The following is a 22,839-nucleotide window of genomic DNA, read 5'->3' as shown; positions in this document are numbered from 1 at the left end:
AAAATGTGGTTTGGATATGTCTCCCACACTTTTCATTCTAAACAATAACAGTCTACTTGCTGTCGATTCTAACAAAAACCACAAACACTCCTTAACATTCTGTAAAAGAGTGTCAGCCACATGCAACCTAAACAATTGATGGCCACCTTGCACTGCCTTTATGAACAGACCTCAACAACCATTAAAACAAGGCCATGAATATCAATTTACCTTCAGACACAATCAACACATGTCAATGTACCTCACACTCTGCAACAATGAACAACATATCTAAAACCGCTAAGGGTTGATCAGGAGCTCATCTCAACAAAGCTCAAATAACACCTATATTGGAATATAAAGTGACCCTGTCAGTTGTGGTTAAGAATGTATTTCTGCACCTGGTAAATTTTTCCAAAGAGCAGGCATAGGTAAAGGGAAACTAGCAGCCGTCCATACACAAAAGTCCCCAATTTTCCATGTCACCCACAGCAAAACATTAATGCAGAGCTAATGCAGATATTGTCATCAGAATGCAGGTAGCCGAGACAAACAGTGCCAGACACTGATCTAATGTTCTTATAGTTCTGCCAATCCAACCTCTATGATTCCATACATTTTAATCACTTCCAGAAGGATGAAAGGCAAAGGTAAACAGAGCAGGATTTGAACTCAGATTACAGAGTACAAACAAATATCACAAGACATCCTATCTGACACTAACGAATCTCGTACCTTCTGGTATCCAACAATTACAAACAACACAAACATTTGTAGGATCTGGTTACAAGAACTATTTAGCCACACCTTTTATTAATTTTACCTGCCCATGGAGCTACACAAGAAAGCTGAGACACTGTGAAAGAACAGGTCATATTAGCTGGAAACGATGTGAAAACTAAGCATGAAAATATTGGAACCGTTCCAGCAATATCCTATATCATACTATCATCACTGTTTTTATGTCCATTTTCTCAAGCTTTCATGGGTTAGACCAGTTCTAACAACCAGTTCTAACTGGCAGGATTTCCTGAATGACAAGCCGAATGAAAACTTATCATGAACTGTTTTAGTGTTTTAATAACACATCTTGTCTGATGAAGAGCCATATCTCATGTGGCCCACTTCTCAAAAAGAGTTGCTTGTGTTTAGGTTAGACAAAACTTATGAAGATAGATCTATAGCTGGATGTGCTTTTTGTCATAAAACTTCACTTGTTTTACAAGTAAGGTATTTTCACTCAACTAGTCCTTACACATCCACTTAACTATAAGACATTTATTTACTATAGAACTTAACTCTTTGGTGTTCAAATTTCTCTATTAAATGTAATACTTTTTCACTCAAATTGTTTTGAATTAATCATGCATTATGTTATAGCTTTGAGCTTTCAATGATGTGATTGTTTATTTTTAGAATGTCAATGTAGATTAGGTGTGAGAGGCCAGATATGGCCAGTTTGAATATAAAACATTTAGAATATTTGGGCCGGATATGGCCGGTTTAAACACTTAAGGGTTAAACAACATCACTTTCCAACCTGCACGCCACCCACCCCCTTTTGCATAAGCAGTGGTGAGGGACAAATACACACACACACACGGGGTCTTCACACAGTTTCCATCTACCACATTCATTCACAAGGTATTGGTCAGGCCAGAGCTTTAGTAGAAAATGCTTGTCCAAAGTGCCATGTAATAGGACTGAACCTGAAACCATGTGGTTGCAAAAGGAAGCTTCTTAACCACTCAGCCAAACCTGTATTTATATGAAATGATGACAGAAACAAAAAAAAGTTCTAATTTTCCTATAAATAAATGGAAACTAGTTTTGTAACACAAAAGAAATCAGGTACCACTAATTGAAATGAAGCCATAGTCTCTTCTTTTGAACTATTAACAATGACAACAATATGACCACCACCACCAACAACAACAGTATGTTAATCAGGTGCTAATTTGAAAGCTTATCTTGATAAGCTATTCTGGTTTCTTTACACATCAAGTAAGGTAAAGAAAACACACGGAGAAACCAGATTGAAAAGGTCAACGTAGAAATAACAGTGGTCTACTTCTGAGAAGAAGGGAGGAAGGGGGGGATGTCTCTCTGAACATTCCGGATATTATAAAACTGAATGTCATTGTTGTGAATCATTGAACAAAAGTCGATTTAACAGTCGAATGAGCAACGCAGGAATTAATAGAACAACACTATCATATTTAGAAAAACTTGATACTTAAAGCGAGACAGCTTCAGTCGAATCTTGTTTAGCTGAAGACGAGAAAATGTATCTTCCAAGAAAGTCCTTTGTTTCACTATCAAATGACCAAGACCTCTGTAAGGAATCTGTCTGCTGTGGAAAATGGTTCTACATTTATTAAGACAAAGAAATGGCATTAATAGAAAAGATTAATCTACCACGTCATTGTCGTTGTTTAAATTTTTTATCTTTTACGTGTTCCAGTCATTAGACTGCGGCCATGCTGGAGCACTGCCACAACCTTTTAGTTGAGTGAATCAATCAACCATAGTACTTCTTTGTTAAGCCTGATACTTATTCTATTGGTCTTATAGCTGAACTGCTAAGTCACAGGGATGCAAACACACCAACACTAGTTGGGGGAAAAGGGCAGACACAAAGACATACACACACAGATATATACATATACATACATATACAACAGGCTTCTTTTAGTTTCCATCTGCCAAATCCACTCACAAGGCTTTGGTCAGCCTGAGACTATAGTAGAAGACACTTGACCAAGGTGCCACACAGTGGGACTGAACCCAGAACCATGTGGTTGGTAAGCAAGCTACTTACCACACAGCCACATCAGCACCTAATGTCTACTTTTCTAGGTGTGTGTGGGTTTGTTTACAATTAGCATGCAATACCAAAACAAAGAGACATGAACATAGATACACCTATGAAAGGCTTCATTCAGTTTCCATCAACCAAATCCATTCACAAGGCTTTAGTTGGCCTTGTGCTATAGGAAAAATCACCTGTCACCACAATGGAACTGAACCCCAAAACAATGTGGTTACGAAGCATAATTTTTTTACCACACAACCATGCCTGAATGTAAGTCAAGGCAATAGAAATGGTCTACCCACGTCTTTGTGCTTATAATACATGAGTCACAGGTTGCTTTTCGTAATATCACTTGTGACTGGGTTTGAATAATAATAACAGTAATAATAATAATAATAATAATAATAATAATAATAATAATAATAATAAACATGTTAAGCTGAAATGATCTCAATCATTGTTAAATATAGTCTAGCAAAGTCCCAGAACCATAGATATCACAGCAATAGGTTTCTATGATCTGAGTCTAGAACAAACTTTGAAACTACATTCCTGGTTGACTGATAAATCGGTGGATTCTAAATTGGTCTCGATGCTGAGTATTTAGCTAGTCAACCAAATGAATTCCTACTCGTGAAATTAACAGGTAATATAGCAGGGTATCTTCTGACTCTTTAGCATTTAAACCAACCACACCCAGCCCAAATATTCTTATTTTATGTTCAAACTAGCTAGGTCTGGCTTCTCACACCTGCTCTACAATGTCCATAAATGAATTAATCACATCATCGAAATCTTGAAGCTACAAAATAATAATAATAATCATCATCATCATTGTTTAACGTCCGCTTTCCATGGGTTGGACGATTTGACTGAGGACTGGCGAACCAGATGGCTGCACCGGGCTCCAATCTGATCTGGCAGAGTTTCTACAGCTGGATGCCCTTCCTAAAGCCAACCACTCTGAGACTGTAGTGGGTGCTTTTACGTGCCACCTGCACAAGGGCCAGTCTAGCAGTACTGGCAACGACCACGCTCAAAATGGTGTTTTTTACATGCCACCTGCACAGGAGTCAGTCCAGCAGCACTGGCAACGACCTCGCTCGAATGTTTTGTTCACGTGCCAGTAAGGCAACGCTGGTGACGAACATGCTCAGATGGTGCTTTTTGTATGATTAATTTAAAACAACGTAAATACATAAGCATTACATTCAACAGAGTAAGCTGAATGCTAAAGGGTCGGCACATTTTGGCTAAGTATCCTACACAGACACCTGTACCTTTTTATGTATTTCTCAGACCAAATCAGTAAGACATAAATATAACAAGGCCAGGACTTTATCTAACTCTTTGGCACTCAAATTACTCTGTCAAACGCGATACTTATTTATTCACATCGTTTTGAATTAATCACGCATAATCTCATAGCTTTGGGATTTTGATGATGTGAATTGTCTATTTTTAGAATGACATTGTAATGTGGCTGTGAAGGGTTAGCTCTTGACAGTTTGAACATAAAGCAAGTAGAACATTTGGGCTGGGCATGGCAAGTCTAAATGCTAAAAGGTAAAATCCAAAGAAAAAGGTAAGAGATAGAAGAATCAGTTCCATTGCTGGACCAATATTCTATTTTTCAAGACAAAAGACAAAGACGACCTTGGCAAGATCAGAACTCACAGTACTTTGTGTTAAAATTCTGGAGTCAATTCTGCCACTCCTTGTTCTACATTATCTCAGCCCAGTTTCACCCATGTTATACTAACCCATTTCTATTCATTAATTTCAATCAACCAACTGAAGCATGAAAGACTAATGTGTTTATTTGTATTCCGGTTAACTGTAGTGCTTTTGTTATAGCCATGTGAATGACAACTCTATTCACACACCCAGCTTATATAAAATCCACTCCAGTTTCTTATATTGGAAGACACTATATCATACAACAGGTTTTGTTTTGGCATTTTCTTCTTTTCGTTCCAATCAGATCAGTCTCTCACTAACTTTTCTGAGATACAAAACTCTCCGACAGTCCTATGATTGCCACACTCTTCAGCGTATAGCAACCTCCTAACTCTGCCCTTAGTGCTCGTGGTTTTGCCATTTATTTTCTATTCGAAACTGAATTAAGTTTTTTTTTAAACATTTCTGCTGACAAATCTGTGCATAAAGAGAGAAGAGAGGTTTATGAGTAATTATATAGCAAGTAATTATGAGTAATATAGCAAGTGTGTCATCACAGACATACAAAACCTGTTTAAGCAATCAAATATCATTTCATATGTGACATCACAGGCCTTGTCCTGGGAATTTTTTGAAGCGGGGACACAAGGTCAGAAGGAAATACAAATCCAGGAGAAAAAGGCGTAATATTATTTAGAAGGGTACATGCTCTTCAGCCACCAACCCCCTATTTGCCCCTGCATCAACAGCATGTATATGTATTCTTTTTTTTAGTTGCTGAATCCAGAAGAAGCAGCAGTGCCCCCTGGCCTTTGTGGGTCCTCTTAGGCTGGTGAGGTTAATGCTTTGATTGTTCCTATCAAACCTTTATTTGCCAACATTTACAGAGAAAAACATGAGTAGAGAAGGGTATCCAGAGGCCCAAAGTTCTGGCAAGGAAAGACTGGGTGTAATGATTAGTGCAAAGTTAGGGAGTTGGACACAACAAGGAAGATGAAAGGATGAGAGGTGGATAGGAAGATAATGTTTAAGAGGGGATGACATGAACCCAGCCTACTTTGGGGAACAGAGGCCATTATAGTTTCAGTAGAGAAGACAAGGAGGAGGCTGTAAGTTCATGGACCAGAAGCTGGAATGTGTCTGTGAGTGACTTTATATCAATCAGTCAAGTGGCACCTTCTCTGGACATGGTCAGGATGTGTAAGTGTACCAGAGTAACACTGGTCCACATATGGGAGCAATAATCAATTGTATGCCCTTCCTGAGCTTTGTAGAGGGCCAATGGCCAAGAAAAGAAGAGCCAGTCTTTGGGATGTGGTTCCATATATGTCAAGGATGTGCTTCTTCCAAAAGAGATCCTTGATGATAGTGAGGCACAACATTTGGATACTGTAAGGACTCTAGCTGCCAGCTTTATAATCAATGTACAAAACTCGTCAAGACAAGGGAAATTCAAACTGCAGGTTTCATCTGGTTTCCTTCTACCAAATGCAGTTACATGGAATTGGTCAACACACAGGTATGGTAGAGGACACCAGCCACACAGTAGGACCAGATTCTGATCCATGTGGTTCCAAAGAGAAATAGGCTGGGTTCATGTCATCCCCTCTTAAACATTATCTTCCTATCCATCTCTCATCTCCTTTCATCTTCCTTGTGTCCAACTCCCTAACAGTTATGCATCCATCTATATTAAGAAATCATTTCACAAAATAATCTTGCAGCAGAAATTTTACATAATTTTTTTTTTTTGGAGAAGGTACTCTTCAATAAGTGTTTTGAATTTGTAGAATGAAGACGATTTTGAATGTGAAAAAAAATTTAGTCAAATCAAGATATATATACCCAATGTTTACTGGTTTAACAAGAGTGTGTCAACCATGTCCATATATTGCCAGTTGGAAACAAAATTCAAAAGTCCGAATACTACGAACTTTGTTTCTTTGTAGCGTTATAGGAAAGTAATCATTTCTAGACAGGTTATCATGGAACTTTCAATTGAAATCAGGAAGGAGAGAGAAAAACTAAAGAGAGACTGCTGGAAGCATATCTTCTGAAAGTTAGTATAAATTCTTATCAAAAATATAAAGTGTTAGATTTCTAACTTCCAGTTTGTGAGGCCTTGCTGTTCATAGTTCACTGATTACTAATCATTTAAACATTCACATTAGTTCTTTATTGACAGACGCAGAAGCACCTATATATGTGTGTGTGTGTGTGAGAGAGAGAGAGAGATAGAGAGTGTGTTTGTTTTTTACACCCCAATTGCCTGACAACCAGTGTTGGTTTGTTTACATCCCTGTAACTAAGCAGTTTGGCAAATGAAACCAATAAAATATGCATCAGACTTTCAAAATAAGTACTGAAGTCAAGGTGGTGCCCCAGCATGACCAAAGACCAATGACTAAAACAAGTAAAATATGACAGATAAAGATTCAATTTAGAATTTTAAAAAAAACACGACCTAAATCCTTTTTCTAGACAACAAGGATCACAAAGTACAGGAAGTTTTAAAATGATTAGCTTTGATTTCAATCACGAGATTAATTTTTTGTTTTTTTGCATATTAATATGAATGCAAGGTTCAAGGATTCATTTTATTGTGACATATTTAAACGTCAATTTAATCTATGTAACGAAGCTATCAAGCACAGCAGTTTGAAAAATTAATTCATTACAAAAATACTTGTTATTAGAATTGACAACGCAATTGGGTTGTTGACATTTCTATCCTAATCTAAAGACTTACTTGAATTAATGTAAATTTAAGTAAGACCTTGTGGAAACTGTGAGAAGGCAGAGAATTCAATACGGCTACTTAGAATGTCAGGCTGAACCACTTTGAAGTATTTGCTCCGACTGCCAGCACTCTGAGGTCAAACCCCACTGAAGTCAACTTTACCTCCTTGCATATTTTGGGGAATGGGGGGGTCAGTAATTGTTTCCGACTGACTCCACAGCCCTGGTGATGAGTGAGTGGTACTTTGTGGTTCGTAGAGTGCTAACAGAACCACGTAACCGATATACCAGTGTTTGTGGAGGCATGTGGCCTAGTGGTTAGAGCAGCGGACTCGCAGTCGAGAGATCGCAGGTTCGAATCTCAGACCGGGCGATGTGTGTGTTTATGAGTGAAACACTTAAGCTGCACGTGGCTCCAGCAGAAGGTAATGGCGAACTTCTGCTGGATCTTTTGCCACAACTTTCTCTCACTCTTTCCTCCTGCATCTTGCGGTTCACCTGCGACGAACCGGCGTCTCATCCAGGTGGGGAAACCTATATGCCAAAGAAACCGGGAAACCAGCCCTTATGAGCCAGGCATGGCTCGAGAAGGAACAAACAACATATATACCAGCGTTTGAGTCCATGATCTACCAATACGTAGCTGAATGGTTTTTTTTTTTTCAAATATCACTGAAACATTTGTATTTGTAAACCTGTGGGATTAGATAAAACAGGATCATAGCCTGTAGTTAAGCTTTTGGGTAAACAGCAATTTAAAGAATTAAAATGTTTAAAGAGCAATTAGATAACGAATGAGGGGAAGGAGAGAGGCAGAGAGAATTATGTAAAAGGAGATCTAATAAACTCACGATAGCAGATGGATGTAAAAACATATTTTGAGTGAGAATAAGTCCGTGTTGAATGAGCAACAAGAGAGAGGCAGAGCCAAAAGAATCTCATACTGCAGAGGCCATCGTGATATCACCAGTAAAACAGGCAGAGAGAAGAAACGGTACCATCTGTGAGCTACTTATTGAAACAATGTTGGTGACTGAATCTTTGCCAATCAGGTAGGGGTGGTCTCCTTTTGGATGCAGTCTAAGATGTCTCTTTTCTGTCTGTGCAGAGCAGCATCATCTTTCAGTACTTCTACGCTTTCACTCGACGTCTGATTATTCAGCTTCTCGTTTGACATTTAACAATTTTGCTATTCTCTACTTCGCTTTCGTATTCTTTTTCTTTTGCTCTATGCTTAATGCTTACGCGGTCTTTGTAGCTGTTGCACCTGGTAGAAAGAGCAGCTAAATCTCCCTCAACAAATAGTAGAAAATGAAGTCACTAACCATGCCCCCTTCCTTTTCTTTGATACAACTGACTTTAATTTCATTTGTTCTTGATGCAGGAGATGTAAAACAACACTACAGATGGGCAAGATGCGAACAGGCGTGGCCGGGAATATTAAAATGACAGGCCACAGGTCAGGGTGGTTGACTTGTTGTGTCAGACATCTAAAGGATGTCATCACAACAATCTGTCAAGCATCAATCACTTTCTCCAAACTACAGCAATCTACAATGTTGGCATTTTATGTAGTGAAATATTTCTCTTGGAGGTATGAGTGAACTGGTTAGTAAGATGGAAGATGAATTAGGCCTGTGTGAAATGGTGATGCTCTGGACGAAGAGACAGTTGTAATGGGAGCCAGAGAAAAATAAATTTCCAGGTTGTATGTGGCAAGGGATGAAACAACTATGGACAAGAAGGTCACATCATCATCATCATTGTTTAACGTCTGTTTTCCGTGCTAGCATGGGTTGGACGGTTTGACCGGGGTCTGGGAAGCCAGGAGGCTGTACCGGGCTCCAGTCTGATCTGGCAGTGTTTCTACAGCTGGATGCCCTTCCTAACGCCAACCATTCCGTGAGTGTAGTGGGTGCTTTTTACGTGCCACTGGCACAGAAGCCAGTGAAGGCGGCGCTGGCATCGGTCATGTTCAGATGGTGCTTTTTACGTGCCACCGGCACAGGTATCACAACTACAATTTCCATTTGAAGGAAGGGAGGTGTTTAGGAAATATATGGGGAGTAACAGAGTCAGATTCGAAGAAACGGAAGCTCCATAGGATGCTGCATTGGGGAGGAGATAAGATGGGTGAAAGGGGGAGGGTATCGATGATAAGGTCTAAGATTTCTACCAAAAAGTCTCAAGGGGTCTACTGTAGACCCTAATTACACAAACCTGCTTGTTAGTCATGTTCAAACCTAAATCTCTCAATTTGCTAGATCCCTAGTCATTACCTTGCTGGTTGTATCAACATCAACTCCCTTACAGCTCAATTCCTCCATCATTTTCATCAAACCTTCCAACCTGCCCTAGACTTCAACCCCCATCATCTTCATCACCTGAACACCTCTATTTCTCTGGACCACACTATCCTCTCTCCATGTCTGTCTTTTATCTGCTTCGACTTCACTTCTTTCCATTCTGCTCATGCCAAATCTATCTACCATCCCCTATTATTCCCCTACTTCTGCCTTTCTAGGCCAGAAATGCTAAAGCTCATTTGTGCCACACAGCACCACCACCCCCCTTCATACAACCTACTTATCTCCAAACCAGCAGACATCCAGGCAGCCACAGCCGACCTGCTGTCACACCCACCCCACCCACCTCATAGGAATGAGCATTGATAAAATCATCAGCAAGTGTGTCGGGGTGTGGGGGAGTCCTTACTAAACCTTTTGGCTGAGCGGAAGTTTAAGAGATAGCCTTCATTTACACATGCTGCAGTTTTTAACCAGTCCATTGGCATCTAGAACCAGCAATACAGTAATTCATTATTACATTTCTTTTTAGATTTGTTTCGAGAGCAACTGCCTACATTTCTGAATCAAAAGCTAAAACTTCACCACCTCAATTACATTACATTACACTTTGTTATCTTAAAAGACTAAGAAAAGAACAAAAAATATAATTTTGCAACAAAAACATAAACAATATATAGTTTTTCAATGAAGATATTTATGTTTGTGGAACAGGCTGACAACTGCTTATTTCCAAGTCAATTAAATACATGTTAAGATGACACACCAAACAGCAGTAGTCTCACTCACATCAACATCCATTCCTAAAAGTGCATAATTATCTTTTATTTTTTTTTTTTTTTTTGCAAGCAATAAAAAGAAAAGAATTACTGAACTGATGATTCTAACACTTTTGTCGACATCGCTTCAAACAACTTATATAGTAAAATGCTGGACTTGAAGATTCTATTTTATTTAATTTAAGAATGAAGGCTTATATTCATGATATTCTTAGGTACAGCAAAACAATCATTACAATATGAGTTTTTACTGTACATTATAAATATCCTTTGTAAATCAGTGAATGTGAAAGATAATGGCTTGTTTGAGGACAAATGTATCTTGTGTTGGAAACCTAAGGTCCAGCACATCTGAAAACAATACCAAGCTACATTTATTCTCTTCAATGAAAGATGAAGCCCCGTTTTCCTATTTTTTAAAAAACCCATTCTGAAACTACACTAATATATATTATGTCTATTAAAAACAATGAGTCATGGAAGATTTAATTAGCTAAATATATCGTCTGGTATACACAACTGAGACAGTATGGAATTAAAAATATCCGTCTGTGTATCGTAATGTATAGAAACTGTTGATAGGTCAGTTATTGTGGCATTTGCCCACAAGTAACCTCTCTGATAGAGGTGCAATGCTCAAAAAATAAACAACAGAGGGAGATGAAAATTTATCCCAGTGGTGGCCAGCAAGGGACACAGTTGCATTTCAGCTTTGTTGGGGTTTTTCAATAGCATGTTCTTGTAGTCAGCAACATGCTTGGACAAGAATTTGTTGTCTCAGATACATGAGAAATTGAATAAAACATTTACTGATGTTGTGAATTGCTGCCCAGTTGAAAAAAAATCCTACATATGCAATTGAGATAGTATTAAATTAGAACAGTCATCTATACATCATACATAATGTATACATAGACAGCTATTTTAAATGTACTGCATTTACTAGACAGGTGGGTTATTTTTTTCGTTTCAGTTTAATTAAAGCAATGGAAACAGTAAAACATTTACTTAAGTTATTTTCTCAATGAACACACATTATTAATATTTGAGGATTTCTTACATAGACGTGAGGTTTCACAAAGATAGGGAAATGTTTATTTATGCCTTTCGGAAAACATCATCTCTGGCTGCTACCACTGCCTGTCACTCAAAACGATCTTTAGTACTTTCCACTCAAAAGCATAAGGCACAAAAACTGAGGTTAAAGGGGGCAGATCACAGCAGTATTCTGAAAACTTCAAACCATATTACAGCCAAAACTACACTTGCTACAAATGTGCTTTGCCGACAAGATTCCATTCTTAAATGAAAATCAAGTAAGCCGGCAGTCAAGAAGAGTATCCAACCAAGAAAGCATTTGTCATCACAGAAGGCAAATGTTCAAATGAAGAACAACTTGCTTATTATTCTTGTTAATATAGGAGATTGATTGTAAAACACTTTCATTAATCAATCGGTAAAAGAAATCACAGCAGAATATGCAGAATTGTTACAAGTCACACACACAAAGAAAGAAGTCATGATTAATATATGATATGGAAAGATCTTTTTTTCTCCCCTAATATACAATACAATTATTTTTTAAAATACAGTGATGGTATAAAAACTGGTGGTATTTACATGGGGCAGTTGCTTTCCTAGAAAATTATTTTAATGTAAACTCCAATGGAACATCTTTATGACGAATTGATCTGAAAAGAAATGAAAGCAATAATAAAAACAAGCAGGCAAAATATTTGTCTCACAGACACACCTCAATATACTGTTTAGAGTGAGAAGGAGCTTTGACAGGAATGAACGAGAAGGCAAGCCAAAGAGAGGGAGAGCTTAGACAGGAATGAGTGTGAAGGGAGGCTTTATAATGGCAATAAAGGTGTAGAGTGTTAGTGGGAGGGTTGATTAACCCTTTTGTATTCAGATTATCCTGTCAACTGTAATAATTATTTATTCACATCGTTTTTCACTTAATCCCGCATTATCTCACAGCTTTGAGATTTTGATGATGTGGTTGTTTATTTTTAGGATGACATTGTAAGGTAGGTGTGAGAGGCCGGATTTGGCCAGTTTGAACATGAAGCAGGTAAAATATTTGGGTCTGATATAACTGGTTTAAATGCTAAGGGGTCAGGCAGGCCTATGATCAGTGGTATTCCATCCATTCTGTCTTTCCATGGGTAAAGATACCCTGGGACTACTTTATCCAAGACAGTCTGTTACTAAAATAGAAGTGTTCTTCGTGACAGACATGACTGTGTGGTTAAGAAGTTTGCTTCCTAACCACATGGTTTGGGGTTCAAACCTACAGCAAGGCAACTAGGATAAGCATCTTCTATTACAGCCTCAGTCTGCCAAAAGCCTTTTGGTGCATCTGGTAGACAGAAACTGAAAGAAACCCTTACTCTATGCATGCATGTAAATTTGTGAGTGGATGCATGTTTGTGTTTCTTTGTCTCAAAATTGCTTGATGGTTGTAAATGAACATCCCCGTCACACAAGCAGTGTCGTTCATTTCTAATATTCTAAGAGAACATGCCTGGTCATAGGGAAATATTACTTTGCTTGGAAAACGGGTGAGGGTTGGTGACAGGAAGAGCATCCAGCCATAGAAAATCTGCCTCAACATACTGTCCAACTTGTGTGCAAGCAAGGAAAAGTGGATGTATAAATGATGATGATTGTATATATATTATCACACAGAAACGAGCTAAATTTCAGTGGGATCTGAACTCAGTATTGTGAGAAACAAAATACCACAAGGTATTTTATCTGCTGTTCTACCGGATCCAACTAATCATTGTTATTGACACGGGAGAGATGAAAAATGAAGCCAATATCAATGAAATTTGACCTCAGATTCGTAAAGTATCCATTATCTGTTGTAACAAATTCCAATCAAAATATCTTTAAAGAAAAAAAATGAAAAACATTCGCACAAATACAAATAAAATAAAACAAAAGGGAAAACAATAAACACAAACGAAATACTTTACATAGGAGGAAAGTGAAAACATAAACACGAAGCAATTTGTGATTGGGTAAATCGGACGTTCAGCACCGTGTCAATCAGGTCATGGATGGTCTGTAGGTGTGCAAAGCTATTTAGAAAACTTTAGGGTTTTAAAAGAATTCTAATATTTGGAGACAAAGGCATAGCTGAGTGGTTAAAAAGTTTACTTTTGAATCACATAGTTCAGGGTTCAGTCCCACTGCGTGGCACCTTGAACAAGTGTCTTTTATAATAGCCTCAAGTCGAACAAAGCCTTGCGAGTGGATTTGGTGGATGGAAACTGAAAGAAGCCCGTCATATGTGTATATATAAATATATATATATATATATATATGTTATATTGTAATAATTACTGGTATCTTTATATATTAATATATTTTATAAGTAGAGCATAATGTTATACATGTATGAATATTCTTGTAATTGTCAGTTTAGTAAATAAATAAATTGACATAATATAATGTCTAAAAGTTGATGAACCGTCTATTGATCCCCTCCATTTTCTTATTGCTCTCTCTCTCTCTCTCTCTCTCTCTCTCTCTATATATATATATATATATATATATATATATATATATATATATATATATATATTATATATATATATATTATATATATATATATATTTCTAGAAAGCTGATTGTATGTCATATGCAACACTCTTAGCACCTAACTCAGCATATGCTGCAAATCAAAGCCTGCTATTATTCTGATGAGTAAAACTCACCACCTGACTGGAGAGACGGTTGAGAAAATAAACAGAAATCTTCATGACCAGATGGATTAGCAAAAAACAGCCAAGGTGATCTACTTTGAGCTGTTGTTCTGGTTCAGTCCTAAGTAAACCCTGAGTAAATCTTGTTAGAATTCTCTTTACAGATTTTCCATAGAAATTATAGCCAGGACTGATTTTGTTAACACAGTGTATTGACTTACACAAACATTTAATATATATTTCTTTACTGCTCACAAGGGGCTAAACACAGAGGGGACAAACAAGGACAGACAAAGGGATTAAGTCGATTACATCGACCCCAGTGCAAAACTGGTACTTAATTTATCGACCCCGAAAGGATGAAAGGCAAAGTCGACCTTGGTGGAATTTGAACTCAGAACGCAGCGGTGGGCGAAATACCACAAGGCATTTCGCCTGGCGTGCTAACGATTCTGCCAGCTATTGGCCTTAAAACATTTAATATACTTTGGTTGCATAACAAAATATGTTGTCCCTACAGGTCATTAATATTTACGTACCTGAGTAAATCTATGATCAAAGCAGTCTAGCCATGACCTACCTAGCATATTTTCAAACAGAGTATCTAAATTGTTTTCTTTTCTTTTTATTTTTCGTTTAAGACGATAGAGCGCAGCTTGAGGGGGAATCTGACTGTTCTTTCTAGCAGGTTGAGCAATCGTGCATTTTTGGCAACAGATTTGAGTAAAATCATTAAGGTTAATCACCGTAGAGCCACTGCAATTGCCACTGCAATGAGATAATTGCCTGAACCGATTCAGGTCAGGCAATCAGATTAACTTTTTTTTTTTTTTTAGCAAATATTTGTTTGATAAGCAATTGAGGCTGGAAAATTTGGGCAACCAGTCAATGTATGAAATGAAACGAGAGAACAGAGCGGATTCTATTTAAGAAACACCTCTCTAGTGTGAAACATCTGCAACAGCTTATCTTTTTACTTGTCTCAGTCATTATTAGACTGCGGCCATGCTGGGGCACCACCTTCAAGGATTTTAGTCAAAAATTCGAGCGAGGTCATTGTCAGTACCGCCTGACTGGCCCCTCCATGTCGGTGGCACATAAAAGCACCCACTACACTCTCAGAGTGGTTGGCATTAGGAAGGGCATCCAGCTGTAGAAACTCTGCCAGATCAAGACTGAAGCCTGGTGCAGCCATCTGGTTCGCCAGTCCTCAGTCAAACAGTCCAACCCATGCTAGCATGGAAAGCGGACGTTAAACGACGATGATGATGATGATGGAATCAACACCAGTACTTATTTATATAGTACTTATTCTAACGGTTTCTAAGGCTGGACTAGTAAGTTACAGGGACATAAACAAACCAACACCAGTTGTCAAGCAGTGGAATGGAGGGGAAACACACACACACACACATACATATATATATACTAATAGGCTTCTTTCAGTTTCAGTCTACCATATTCTCTCACAAGGTATTGGCTAACTCAGGGCTACTGTAGAACACACACTCCCAAAGCGCCACACAGTGGAATTGAACCCGAAACCATGTAGTCGTAAAGCCAGCTTCTTACCCACACAGCCAAGACTTCCAGTATACCAGAATGGAAGCGTATACAAAGCCGTGGGCAATGTATTTTGAGGGGGATAGTCCAGTTACTAAGCACCTAGCTAGCTTAAGCTGATTGCGTAATCTTATCAGCGTGACTGAAGCAGGTAGATTTAACATTCCCAGCAAGAGCGGAGGGAGACTGAAATTACTGCGGATATTAAGCACACTCGAATAATGCATTTTGCAAGTTGTTATGAACAGGAGATTTGGGAAAGAAACTGTAGCTGAGCTGATACCGTTCTCTATCCACTTCAATTCCACTGACAAATTCAAATTTTTAAGGGAGCTCCAAGCTCTTCTTTGCACTCAGAGGTTTCAATCGGTAGTTATCACTCGGTGCTGTTTGTATTACGAACCCTAAGTGGAAGTGCTAGGTTTAAGTTTTCCCCATTTAGTTAAGTGAATTAGATGTGCTTCCATAGTGCAGCTCAGGTTTCAAAGATGAAATCCCCAATGGCTTTTGTTTAAACAAAATTGAAATGCTCTCTCTGATTTTACAGGAGATAATCCTTTCATGGAACAGTGGACCTCAAAGCACGTGAATTATAGCATTTACATACTGGTTTGAAAACCCCTTTTCAAAGGCTTCCCATGGGACACAAACCCACAAAAGGGTTTTCAAATTCAATGTTTACACAATGTTACTCATAGCTTGATGTGCTTCGAGATCCACTGTTCCAAAAAGGAAGTATTTCACCCTCTCTTGAAAGTTAATAAATTCTTAAGATGTCTACAGTAGATAGTTTATAATATTGTACATGTTTTGCAAACAACTTGCGCATGCAAGTGCGACCAGTCAAAAACTCCGCATACCGGAAGCCAGCAAATGTATGGGGTCATCAGGAGAGAATGCGCGCCGTTTCGGGGCCTACCTCTCATGCCTATCCTAGAGTGAAAGTGAATGTTGCCAGCATTCATCAGGTTATTTCCGGTTTTGAAACTGACAAAATTCTGAAACAAGTTTGAACTGAATAAAAATAGAGGCACGAGCTGAGGTTAATGAATGTGTAATCACCACAACAACGGATTATAGAGAAAACTCATCAGTTATCTCAAAGTACCAGGAATATATATATATATATATGGTCGATTCTCCAGCCAAGGCAAAGGGTACCTATTTGGTTGAGATATGAACTGGACTGACTTCAGAAAGGGTTCTATATTCAATCATCCAGCAAAGGTAAGAACAGTATATATTTGGTTGAGATATGAAGTGAATAGACCCCAGAAGGGACTCTACTGACTGCAGTTAATGGTTACCCTCACCCCTTAAATGTAGTTCACTATTTGCAGGTAAAAAGTTTAATTTTCTGAGTAGGATGGCAGCAAGCTAGCAGAATCATTAGTGTACAAGACAAAATGCCTTGCAGCATTTTTGCCAGCTTTTCTGAGTTCAAATTCTGCTGAGATGGACTTTGCGTTTCATTCTTTCAGGGTCAAGAAAATAAGCATCAGTTGGGCACAGAAGTCAATGTAATTGACAAAAGCCTCCTCCAAAAGTTCAGGCCTTACACCTATAGTAAAAACCTCTTATGAGCAGGAAAGTAACATTTGTCACTGGTTGATGGGTACAAACTGTAGGTTTCATCTCAATGCTTTTCCCTTTAATTGTTGGTACAGGTTGCACAAAACCCTCCCTCAAACTGTTCCAATTTGTTATTTCATCAGGGCTACCAACCTCTTTGACATATGATCCACTTGCCTCTTCAAGAGATGAGGTTCCAAATTGCATTTCAAACTTTTTTATGCAACCAGGCATTTAGTATAGCTTTATGCTTACATTCTTCTATCAATCATTTATTAAAAGTCTAAAACTCCAAGAACGTAGGATCAAACTTGAGAAGCTATTGTCACACCATCATCATTCTACAGCAACCCATGCACCCTCCCAATCAAATGGTACAGTCTTGATTCAATATCAGACAATACATCTGATGTGCTAGTCATTAAGACAATATTCTCCTAAGTATGGACACTGAATGTGAAGTATTTGAGAAGGTTGGAAAGAAATGAAGTGGACATGTTCTGCTGAATGTGTATTTCATAACAACACAATAAATGAGCCGTGAGAAGCCACAGGACATGAGGCATATAAAGGAGGACAATTGAGTAAAAAAAAAAAGTGCCAAGTAATTAAGGTGAAATACAACTACAAAAGAGGATAATCTCAGGATGCCAAACCCCACAAAGGAGATAACAATGAGTTGAAAGAAGCAGTGAGACACTGTGCTAGAGAAGCCATGCCCAAGCAATACAAACATAGGAACATAGCAGTAAAGTGAAGGACAATGAGTGAGGTCAATCTATAGAAGTTAATAATAAAGAAGACTTTACAAGACAACTTCCATGTCTTTTCTGCCACAACCAGATTGTGACATCTCCATTGCAGTGAGAATACTTTTGTATGAGTCTGTTGTTGTCTTTGTGACTGTCTGGTTTATAAATGGGTTGTTACTCAAAACCAAAAAATGCTGTCCACCAGTCAATGACTAATCCCTAGATAATACACACTTCCTCTCCAGCACAAACAGAAGCACTGGCAGAAAGCCAATTCTTTATTCTTCACCAAATCAAAATTAATACTTATAAAGAGTTTTTAATGTTTGCTTCTTGTTGGGTGGAAGCGTGTGGTCTAGTGGTTGGGGTTTTGCACTCAGGGCTACAAAATCATGGTTTTTAATTCCCAGATTGGCAGTGCATTGTGTTCTTGAGCAAAACACTTCCCTTGTCTGTTGTATCATCATTACTATTTAGTTGATCTTCACCCCCACCCCTTTTTCTGTACTGCCAGTCATCACCTACTCTCCCTTATCTTCCCTGACTCATATGCATCATTGGTGGACCCCTCCCAACAATTCACCCCTCAACCCTACCCAATTTCTACAGCTATCACCTACCCCCTCGACCCCCAAAACACTTTCTTATTCACTATAATCACCCCCCTCACTCATTCCCCATATCTCACTCTCCCAAACACTCTTACAACCTCTACCCATCCACACTCCTGGTTCTTTTGTTCCCAATCACTTCTCACCTCATACCTTGAAGGTCCACTCAGACACCTCATCACAATCTTTATATCTTTCCAGTTCCAACCCACTCACTCCCACCCTCTCTTCTAAAATATGAATAACTATGTAACTCTTCTGCAGCAAGAAACCTGCTCTGCTCTGGCCCCATAATATTTCAACTCCTCATCTGCTAGCCTGAATCCACTTCCCTCAGGGTTCATTGTCTTACAAACTACAAGATGACTTCATTAGCGCTGGTGCCATGGCAGAGACACCCAATACAGGCTGTAAAGTGGTTGGCGTTAGGAAGGGTATCCAGCCATAAAAACCATGCCAAAGCAGACATTGAAGCATGATGTAATCCTTGGACTTGTCGGATCTTGCCAACCCATCTAACCCATTCCAATATGGAACATGGATGTTAAATAATGATGACGAAAATGATAATGAAAACCACAACCCAGATGTTCCTCCTGCAGATGGTACGATATGAACAGGACTTATAAGGGGGGGGTCAGCTGATACATTAGTCTGGGCCCGGAGCGCCGAGAAAGGGTTAGTAACTATTTGTGGGGGCCCCTCCCAAACAAAAACAAACAAAAAAAAAGCCACACCCCTTTAAGTTTCCAGAGAATTCCTGCATTCCAGGGCCCGAAAATAAGTCTTGTTCCGCCTTTTACTAGAGAAATCCTGCAGTCTTTAAACGAGGAAGAAGTTGCAGAGGAATGCGATATGACTGACGGGGAGAAGAAATAAGGACCAGGATATGAGCGGAAAAGGAAGTTGGAGAGGAACGTGATAAGAGTGGCGGAAGGAGGAAATTTGCTCGACGAGAATATGAAATAGACTCTCCATGACTAAGAAATAAGTTCACAAAGCAGTAAACCATTAAAGTAGTAATAATAATGATAATAATACGTAAGAGGAAGCATGAAGGCTAGTTCAGCAGAGGGGAAGGTCGGGATGGGAGATGGAGAAACATCTCATTTAAGTGAATTTGATGCGTTCTTGGAGAATTATCCAACTTTCAAAAATCAAAATCCCAAATGACATTTGTGAAATGAAATTGAAATGGTTTTAAATAACTCTACAGTGGATAATTAACGACTCTTAAACGTTTTTAATGAAGCACATTTAGCTGCTTCGTTACCTATCCTATAGTGAAAGTGAACATTGCTGGCAGTCGTCGGAGGTCACTTCCGGTTTTGAAACTGACACTTCTGAAAGAGGGCCGAACTGGACAAAGCAGGAGTATAAACCGAGGTTAATGATTATGTAACCACTTCCAAATAGATTAGAGTGGAAACTGCACGGTTATCTTATTTCAAGTATGAGGTCCAGCCAAGACAAAGGGTGTAAAATCGGTTGAGGTATGAAGTGGGGAGACTTCGAAAGGGACTCCACACAGGCTGCGGGTTAATAATGCTTGACCTCCACTGGACATGGCAATAATATAAAGTCTATGGATTGTGGCCATGTCAATTGAGTAGCGAGCCATTTTGAACAAGGAGGGGTTTTAGAATAAAGAGATCCATCGACATAGACCTAAATGTAGAGATCCATTCGTGTCTGGTTACGAACTTAATTAGCAAATGAAGATATTTCAAGTTTTATATTATTGCCTGCGGTAGCGTATGAATCCGATGCTATGATCCCATGTCAAGTAACTTGTTAAACCTTAAGGTGAAAGAAGAAAACGTGAAGCCCCCTCAACATCAAAAAGGAAACAAAAATAATAATAATAATAATAATAATAATAATCACTGTTGTAGGCAGATATATAAAAAGGCAATCACTGTACAACGGTGACATATCGGTGATTATGTCGTCTTCGTTACTGAGGGTGGATAACGTAATAAGTCACTCACACACATATATATATAATACTTTCTCTTTTACATGTGTATATAAATGCGTATATCTGTATTAAAATCTGTGTCATTAGTGATTGAGCCACACATATATATATATATATATATATATATATATATATATATATATATATATATATATATATATAATATATATATATATATGTATGTATATATATGTGCACACGCATAACTATCATGAGTGTGTATATATATATGTATGTATATATGTTTTTGCTTATATATTTTTATCATTCATTTTATACTTTTTGAGATGTAGTTATAAGTTATATGTTTTATAAAAATATATATATATTGGTTATTTATGTATTGGTTTATGTCTATCACTGTTTGAGTTGAATAATAGTGGTTTTATCTCTAATCCATATTTCATATATTTATGTATATATGATGAAACTACAGGAGTAGTTGAAAGCGCTGAAGAAATAATATGTGATATGTAAATAAATATATATTTTTACAACCATCCAGCATTTTGAACACCTTTTTTTCTTTCATATACATATACTTTATTTAAGAGCAGCAGAAATTCACTCCGGTATATATATGTGTGTGTATATATATATGTGTGTATATATGTATATATATACACATATATATATATACACATACATATGTGTGCGTGTTAAATATATATATATACATACATACATCTACATCTATATATACACATACATACATCTATATATATACACACATACATACATACATCTATATATATATATAAATACAAATATATATATATATATATACACACATACATCTGTATATATATCTGTATATATATATACACACATACATCTGTATATATATATCTGTATATATATATACACACATACATCTGTATATATATATCTGTATATATATATACACACATACATCTGTATATATATATCTGTATATATATATACACACATACATCTGTAATATATATCTGTATATATATATACACACATACATCTGTATATATATATCTGTATATATATATACACACATACATCTGTATATATATATATATATATATATACATATGTGTGAGTGTTAATATTGTGTGTGTATGAATATGACTGTTTTACGTATATGTGTGTATGTATGTATATTTATATATATATATATATATATATATATATATATATACACACACACATACACATATACACACGTATGTATACAGCAGGTACGCGTTCAGTAACGTCCACATATGTGGTGCACGAGGCGATCTACATACATTGAAACTGTCATCGGGAGGAAAGCAAAATTTTCCTAAAACAAGAAGAACTAGATCAATGGATTAACACAAATAAAAAGAAGAAGGCAGCAGTAACAACAAAACATCCAGAAAAACAAAAAAAAGAGCGAAAAAAAGTGGAGAAGAAAGCGAAGAGACGGAGACGAGAGGAGCGAGGCAGAGGAGGAGGAGGCCATTGGTTGAGGAAAAGAGCAAAGTTGGGAGGAGAAACTGAGATTGGGAGGCGAACCTGTATGTGGTGTTCCGCAGGGTATCTGGACATGTTGAGTAAAGTGTTGATCGGCTGGAGCAGGCATTCCATAGAAGTGGAGTTGTGAGGCGGGAAAGAGGGAAAAAAAAAACCACAACAAATGTGAAGGCTTCGACAAAATGGCGAGTAAGAGAGAAGAGAGAACAGGACAGCGGCGAGATTATCGACGGGATTCTCGTCGTTACGACGATGGAGGGAGAGGGAGGGAGGGGGAGGAAGTCACGCTTGTGGGGGGTTTTTGTTTTTGTTTTTTGGTGAGGAGAAATGGGGGAGAGAGAGAGAAAGGAGAGAAGAGGAGAAGTGAAAGAGGGAAATGTGCAAGGGGAAAGAGAGAGAGTGTATGTGAGAGAGAAAGAGAGAAGAAAAAGAGTGAGATATGCAAGGGGAAAGAGAGACACAGAGTGTGTGTGAGAGAGAGAGAGAAAGAAGAAAAGAGTAGAGAAAGAGTGAAATATGCAAGGGGAAAGAGAGGGAGAGTGTGTGTATGTGAGAGAGAGAGAGAAAGAGTGAAATATGAAAGGGGAAAGAGAGACAGAGAGTGTGTGTGTGTATGTGAGAGAGAGAAAGAGAGAAGAAAATAGAGAGAGTGTGTGTTTCTATGTATGTATGTCTGTATGTAAGAGAGAGAGAAAGAGACAAGAAAAAGAGTAAAATATGCACAGGGAAAGAGAGAGCGTGTGTATGTGAGAGAGAGAGAAAAGATATAAGGAAGTATGAGGAAGACAATTCTGTCTACCTTTCTATCTGTTTACACACTCACATATGTGTGTGTAAACCTATGCAGTGGATATTATTATATATTTATAT

The 22,839-nt window shown here is 37.9% G+C and overlaps 1 protein-coding gene across 4 annotated transcripts in view; it reads right to left on the bottom strand.

The window, feature by feature from the left end:
• LOC115223817 (serine/threonine-protein phosphatase 6 regulatory subunit 3) overlaps positions 1-22,197 on the bottom strand; it is an 84,352-nt gene extending 62,155 nt beyond the window's left edge. For 3 of the 4 annotated variants that reach the window (XM_029794488.2, XM_029794491.2, XM_029794490.2), the window contains exons 1-2: positions 22,012-22,197; positions 11,919-11,989 (exon numbers count right to left, since the gene is read on the bottom strand). The gene's annotated coding sequence lies outside the window, so the exon portion shown is untranslated. The remainder of the gene's footprint in view (positions 1-11,918; positions 11,990-22,011) is intronic. The other variant, XM_029794492.2, reaches the window with a different exon arrangement.
• Between the last annotated feature and the right edge of the window lie 642 nt (positions 22,198-22,839).

This window comes from Octopus sinensis, linkage group LG24 (assembly GCF_006345805.1).
Source record: "Octopus sinensis linkage group LG24, ASM634580v1, whole genome shotgun sequence".
NCBI lineage: Eukaryota > Metazoa > Mollusca > Cephalopoda > Octopoda > Octopodidae > Octopus > Octopus sinensis.
This window is presented reverse-complemented; position numbering and strand designations above follow the sequence as displayed.